The sequence below is a fragment of the Callorhinus ursinus genome, unplaced genomic scaffold, assembly GCF_003265705.2.
Source record: "Callorhinus ursinus isolate GAN/ISIS: 27379988/994484 unplaced genomic scaffold, GSC_fseal_2.0 scaffold25, whole genome shotgun sequence".
Taxonomy (NCBI): Eukaryota; Metazoa; Chordata; class Mammalia; order Carnivora; family Otariidae; genus Callorhinus; species Callorhinus ursinus.
Window position 1 is genome coordinate 2,581,594 of NW_027397087.1, and position 7,807 is coordinate 2,589,400.

At 38.8% G+C, this 7,807-nt stretch overlaps 1 long non-coding RNA gene across 2 annotated transcripts in view; it reads right to left on the minus strand.

Annotated features, from left to right (window-relative positions):
• Window positions 1–3,260: 3,260 nt before the first annotated feature.
• Window positions 3,261–7,807, minus strand: part of LOC141369982 (uncharacterized) — a 30,192-nt gene continuing 25,645 nt past the window's right edge. For both annotated transcript variants that reach the window (XR_012373593.1, XR_012373592.1), the window contains exon 4: window positions 3,261–4,094. This is a non-coding gene — a long non-coding RNA (uncharacterized lncRNA). The remainder of the gene's footprint in view (window positions 4,095–7,807) is intronic.

Below are 7,807 nucleotides of genomic sequence, written 5' to 3' on the forward strand. Positions count from 1 at the left end.
AAAATATTATCCTTAGGAAAGTGAGTAAAACTGCAGAGATGAAAACACTGTATTTTATTAATTTAATTTAAAAATGTTAACAGAGTGAATTAAGACATTATTTTCCCATTAATGAATGTTTCCTTTTTAAGCTTGGGGAAATAGCAGGTTTGTCTTGCCACATGGTAAGTGAATCTTACAGTTATAGCCATTAGAAATTCCCCCATCATTTCTGAGTGGGTAATTATTACTTGAAATAGCTCTTTCAGAGTGATTATTATGAAATGTACCTATCTTCTGTTGATCTACTGCTTTATTTATCTCATGTTAAAAGATCTTTAGAAACCTTTCTATCATTAATGGGCAAATTCCATTGTACAGATACATCCATTAGTTGCCAAGAATAATTCTGATCTGCTTAAAGGATAACCATTTAAAGTCCACTAATTCACATATTAAATGCTTAGGGTTGTACATTGTTAAAGACCTTACATCTCTAGACCCATTATCCTTTTTCTCTTGGTAGAAGACAATAAATGAGGGCCTCAAATATTGGATGGATCTTTCATCTAGACTGGAGAAAAAGAGGGATACAAAAATGAATGTACAGTTTGAAGAATCCTTCCAAAAGGATGTTCAAGGATCGGTGTAGATATTATGAAATAACAAAATATCACAAGTCTCTTTGAGATGGAGGGAAGTTCATTAAAAAGGAAAATATTCTTCCACGATTATGATCTTAAATGAGTATTTAAGGAAATAAACATGACAAAATATTTCTAATATCTATGAAGTGCTTCTCAGAAGGATAAACGTTAATTTACTCTTCTCATAATAGCTGTTTTCTATGTGGCTAAGATCATAAATAGAATTTATCTGTTTTTAGGAGCAGCAATAAATACTAGAGAGGCAGAAAGAGAAATATACCGATTTTTGGCAAAATCTACGGGTAGATTGTAAACCTCTTGAAGGCAGGGCCCTAATTTATCTCACTCCCTCTCCTTAGAGCCTGACATTCATCCTGGTAAATGTTAATCAATAAATATTTGCTGAATGAATACCTTCAACTAGTATGTATCAGGTTTTGTAAACTTGGTAGAGACTCCACAACCTACAAAGGTGCTAAATTCCAAGAGAATTTTGAGGCAGAATGTTTGCAACTTAAAATACATTTCCCCGCGGGACAAGCTATCATTCATGGATGGTATGGGGGTGACCAGGCCAGGCTTGTGAATGTCACTTAATCTACCACGTAGCAGAAACGTTATACATTTGAGATGAACAAGTAGCAGGAAAAAAAAAATACTGCAGCAATAAAACCAAAGAGAGAAATAATAAAATTGCATAAAAACTTAAAATTTTTTTTGTCCCTCAATGCTTGAAGAGAAGCAGATTTAAATATGAGAAAATGAAGAGATGTATGGAGATTGTCATGGAGAGGCTTAGAAGCTCAGGGAATTTAGAAGCTGATGGCTTTTTAAAAATTACATAGACTTCCCCTGCAAAACACGGTTCTACTTATCCGTGATAAAAGTCTTTCAGTAACATTATTTTAACTCTTATCAGCCGAGATTAAGGTACTTTTTAAGCTTCAAAAATGGAATGGTGAAACTTTAAGCATAGTAAGGGGAATCAAACTCATAAGCGAGTAAGTGTGGCCGTTGTGATAAAGACCATGATGAAAGTAACTGGGTACAATGGGGCCAGAAAGAGGACAGTGGCCAGAGCCTCCTGAGGGGGTCATGAAGGCTGGGGTGAATCCTGAAGAAAGAACAGGTGCTTCTCAGGCAACTGCAGAAAGACAACAATCCAGCCTCTGAAAACAGTGTGAGCAGATCAATGCGTGCAGAGTAGGGATGCTAAGCTGGAGAGAAGGAATGCCCTGGGAGGTGGGAATGGGGTGGTGAGCTGGGCTGGCTGGAGCGAGGAAAGGCTTCCGCGGTCCCCTTGTGAAGCGGCCTGACTCATCCTGCAGATGACTGGAAATGTGAGGGTTTTAAACAGGGAAATAACATGATCAAACAGGCATTTTCAAAAGATCACTCTGGCAGCATGATGGAGGATGGATTGGAGGTGTGAAATACTGGTGGCAGAGAAACCTGTTAGAAAACCGCGAGAGAATGAAAGCAGGGAGTAAATAGCAGGCTAATTATAGAGGGAGCAGGGGAGCCGTTTGGTCTGTTCTCATCTTCATGTAGGGCCTCAGATTTAGACTCCTGATGTTGTCTCCTAATGAGGCTATCCACACTATCACTGAGATTCATTGTCAAGACTGAACTTTTAAAACATGCCACAAATTTTGTAAACCTCGTTTTAACATATCTTTAATTTTTAGTGTACTGGGAGCCTCAAAAAATGGAAGGGATCTGAGTCCCTCCCGATCTCAGAGAAGCCTGCTAACCTGCTCTGTGTGGTTTGTGCACAATCTTCCTGAAGAGTAAGAATGGGAGGTGCGGTGCCTGGCTGGCTCAGTCCGTAGAGCATGTGACTCCTGATCTTGGGGTTGGAAGTTCAAATCCCACCTGGGGTGCAGAGATTAGTTAAAAATAAAATCTTAAAAAAAAAAAAAAGACTAAGAATGGGAGCGATAGAAAAGAGAGGTAGAGCTAGAAACCTTCCATAACTGACACAGTTTAGCTTTGAAGAGGCAGTGTGACGAAAGTGTGCATCCCTTTACTCATGAGTTTTTGACGTTGGCAAGATGGGTGTTCACAGCTTGGGAGCACCTGAGCCATTGTTACATAATTCTTTCTTTACCTACTTATCATCCAGTTGGAGGCCTGGATTGGAAATATTTAGGAAAAGGTATTCTGTATCTCTAAATTACTCTGTTTTCCTGACAGAGAAGATGGACTTTGAGAAATGACCCAGAGTTAATTGTTTTTAAGCTAAGTTATTGAAAGTGACTTACTTCTCTTATGTTTATGCTTCTGGTGCTATGGTTTTTTATGCCTGATGAAAAGCAGTCTAATCTGAAAAAAAAGTATTTTGTCCTTCTTGACTACAAAGGATGAAATTTATTCTTAATTTTTGCTTTCTTAACACATTTAATTAGTTTTTGTTGAAAGGAGGACCAGACCCGGGGAAACATTAGTCAGGGGCTATTTGTTTCCAGGTAATTACAATGGTATCACCCAATGAATAATAAAAGAGTACACAGTATGTTTGAAAACGTGAATTTTGAAGTTCTTTTTAATTTTTTATTTTTTTAAAAGATTTTATTTATTTATTTGAGAGAGCGAGAGAGAGAGCACATGAGAGGGGGGAGGGTCAGAGGGAGAAGCAGACTCCCCGCTGAGCAGGGAGCCGGATGTGGGACTCGATCCCGGGACTCCAGGATCATGACCTGAGCCGAAGGCAGTCGCTTAACCAACTGAGCCACCCAGGCGCCCGAAATTCTTTTTTAAACATTCATTCACTAAATGCAATTGATTATTAGCACTTTGCTAACTGATTAAAATACACCTATACTTAACGATACTATCTATCCTTCACGAAAGGTCTATAAATCTAATATCTACAAAAATAAAAATACACCTTCAGAACAAAGTGACATGGTTTTAAGACCAAACTTGAGTGAAAATAAAATGTCTTTTGTCTTGTATAAATTCAGACTCTAAATAAAACTAATTTATGCCTTCTGAACTCAGTTGTCCTTGACATAGAAAACCACAAAAACATATCTCTTTGCAGAAAGAAAACACTTTTTCCATCTAGTGTATGACTAGATCTTTATCCGTGTTGGGGGAAGTGATAAAAATGATAGAAGTATCACAGTATTAAGATGAAGAAAGAGGGTCTTCATATTTTTAAAGTTCGCTGTTTCACAATAAGCCAAGGACACAGAAGGGCTCTTTCTCTTTTGGAACATTTGACTAAACATTTATGTCCAAAGCTCTGAGCCTTGGATAAAGATCACTTCTTTCCTTTTCCTCTGCTTCTGCATTGGGCATGCCCTATCTGGACGGCCTGGATAGTGAGGGGACCAAGCAAAAGAACCCACTGGCTTTATGCTCTGAGGCTTCAGACAATCTGAGGATCTTCATGGCAGGGAGGGGTCTCTTAGCTTCCTTCTCATTGCTGGATCAAGCTGAGCATGGTTCTGACGGTTGGCACTGAAACATATCATGCAGATATGAAGTTGTACATAAGTATTTATTGACTGAATGCATATATAACTTCAAGATCTTTCTTTCAGTATTTGAACTGAGATTGTCCAGGAGGAATTGTTAGCATGTTTTAAAAAGTTTAAAGTATTTCTCTCATCAGATTTGTTTCTTGACCTAGAATTCCTGTATGAAGATGCCCCAGGAATGGTCATCTATGAAGCAAAGAACTTTATGAAGCAAATTATGATCCTTTTTTATGTTGAAATATGTTCTCTTCAGTGATGTGTTGATTTCATCAGACATTTTTTTTGGGGGGTGGTAGTGAGGAAATTGTTACTGTCAAGTATACTGCCTTAATTAGCTTTTGGCCTTTTCTTTGGCAAGACAGTCATAGGTCCCTTGACAGTGAAGTGATTAGTTATTGTATCCCCACATCACTGATGTGTGACTCAAATTTTATGGCATAAATTTTCAACCAGTAGTTTTATTTTTTTCTGCCTTTTTTTTTTTTTAAATTGGCATCAACCTTACTTCTTATTCAGCTTAGAGAAAAAACAGAAAGCTCTTATCTTTAGAACAATTCACATAGACTCTCCCAATATATTATCTTTACTTTTGCAACAAACTCAAATAAAAAAATCAGAGCTTCCAAGACGGTTACAGTGAAGAAAGCAGTCTCATGGGTATAGTCGTCGGCCTGTTCCAATACTCACTTCTGTCAGCCGACCTTCCTTAACTTCACTTCTCTCATGTGATAGTGATTAACTGGAAACTGACAAGAGGAACTTGGGGTTTTATGATGACTAGTCTACATGCTTATATTAAACATTTAGCCATCATGCTGGGAAGGGCTGATTTACTTTTGGGTATTTAACTCACTGGGTATTCTAAATGTCAGGTTTCCCATAACACAAAAATACAGAGGCTATCAGGTGCCCAAAGTAGTTCCATGTTTTAAGATTTCTTCTCATGAGTAGCATTCACTGGCCTCAGTCCATCTGTACATCAAAAAAAAAAATCTGATTCTAAGTATGGATTCTAGATTCTAAAGCCTGAGAATAATGAATAAAATCTGAACTATGGAAAACTGAACAACTTCCTAAAATGTTACTATTTGCTGGAGACATTTGCATTCAGATCTTTCCTCAAATTAGATCTCTGGCATTGCTTCCTTGCTTTCTAGCATTGCTCCAATGTTATATCTGTTCATGGCTGGGAGGAAGCCAATTTCAAGGATTTATTGCACAAAGAGCTATTTACTGAGACATATGCAATGCTTTCACTATGAAATAAACAGGGGTAGCATGCCTGTAATATACGTTTTGACAAGAAGAAATGGGATGTATTTGTCTTCAGCCCTCTCACACTGTGGAATGCAGGGGAAACACCTTTGGTATTTATTATAGTGTAGTACCTTTCATGGTTTGGGGGACACATAATTTTCTTAGCTTAGTTTCACATTTCACCTTCCACATGCCTTTACATCGTTTCCCAAAAGGTGAAAAGCTATTACCTTCCACATTTTTAAAAGAGGAGGCCTTTTCATACTGGTGCATGAGTGTCCTGTATTCTATCACGCCAGTGTCCTTCTCTGCCTGCTAGGTTGGAAAGAGTCATTCTGACTTTTTCCTATACTTGGCAAAATTCTGGCAACTTGTCCTCATTTGCGAATTCCCTCAAATACAGATCCTACTTTAGGGCCTGTCATCATTTCAACCCTTCTAGGACAGACATTCAAACTGTAGTGTGCTTAGAAGAAACAAAGGAAACTCATAACAGTCAGATTCTTGATCCCAATATTCGGTGGTCTTAGGAAAGGCATAGGAAACTGCATTTTAATAAATCACTTACATAGCCCTTGTCCAGATTTTAAGAAATTCTATTCTATAGTTTTCTTATCTCTATCCGGACTTATAAACTATTTCCAAACAAAGACTCCTAAAGATTATACCATGTCCATTCATTCACTTAGACTTTCAACGATTTATTGAGTACCCAGTTTGTTCTAGGCGTTGGGTTTATAGTAGCGACTGAAGCAAGCATCACTGACTTCATGGAATTCACAGTCTCTGTTTACCTAGGTTTAAGAAGGGTACCTCTATAACTTATCAGATTTGACCCAAACTTTCTTGGTTTGATGTTGAAGATCTTAAGTGACCTCATCTCTTAACTATCATTCAACAAAGATGGTCCCCTGTAGTCAAGTCATTCTCTCTTCCTGTTCATCAGCCTTCCTGTCTCCATACCAACCCAATCTACCTCTGGTCATTGATGCTATCATTCCCCATCGGGAATACTGTCCAGTGTTGTAGACAGGGCAGAGAGATGGGAAAGTGAGGTTCATCTATCCATTACATACACTTATTGAGAGCGAAGCACTGTTGTAGAGATGGGGGAATTCAGCAGTGAACAAGACAGAAAATAAACATACAATCAAAAAACCAACAAGAAATATCAGATAAGTGCTATGCAGGGTGTGGTGACAATGTCCTAGCAGCTACTTGATATTGGGTATATTAAGCTGAGAGCTTGATGACAAAGATAGTGGCCATGCAAAGTTTAGGGAGAAAAGCATTATTGGGAGAAGGAAAAAGCTAGTGAAGACTGTCAGTGAAAATGTATGTAAGAAGAATATAAGGAAGGCCAGTGAGGTTGCTGCATAGTGGGAGATGCTAAGGTGGTAAAGGCTGGGGTCAAACAGGTCCACATGAGCCAGATGATATAGGGGCAGAAGTATGGATTTTAGTCTAGGTAGAATGGAATGTCACTGGACAGTTTTAAACAGGGTGTTAGGTGATCTGATTTATGTTTTAACGTAGCTCTCATCAGATGTGTGGAAACTGGATTGTAGAGAGGCAAGAAGAGACCAAACAGGAAGTACTCTAGTTGCCCAGTGAAATGATAATGGTGGTTCAGATAGGTGTTAATTCAAATGGACAGACTGGGCAGATGTTATGCAAGTAGTGTCAAGGGGCTTGGTGGTGGATTGAATGTGGGGGGTGCAAGAGAGGACTCAAAGATAATTCCTAGGGTTTTTACTTGAGTAACTGGCTGGCTGGTCATATCATTTATTGATCTAGAGAAGGTTTGGGTGAGGGAGTGGTAATCAAATGTCCAAATGGGGGGGGTGATGTGGCTGAAAAGATAGATTGCCATTGCCAGACTGCAAAGGGTTTAAGAGATTAAGAAACTCAACCTTTTTCTGAATTGTGACTCAGGAAACATACATTGATGTGTAGAATAAGCTGGAAGGGGTAGAAACTGCATGTCTGCAGTAGGATTTGGGGAATAAGAATGGCAGGGGGGGCAGTTGGATATGAGACAGAGAGTCAAAAGTGACAAGAATAATTGTAAAAGAGCCAGAGTTGGCAAAGAGGTCAAACAAACAGAAAGCGTTTTTATTTGAAGATGTAAACAGAGTAAGAGTGGAATAGGATTAAACATAGATGGTTTCTTGGTTCATAATTTTGAGAAGAGGTGATGTAGTGAGTAGAAAGGAGAGAGTACAACCAGCTCCTAAGAGAAGGGCTAAGTCTGCTTCAGAAGGAGGAATTCCTCAGCTATGGTTGGGTCCCACATACACACTGGCATGGGAAAGAACTTGGGTTGAATGAAGAGAGACTTTTCGATCTACATCTGGTCATTCCCTCCACTGGTGGTAAGAGAACTGGAGTGTGTGTGTGTGTGTGTGTGTGTGTGTGTGTGTGTGTGTGTGTGTG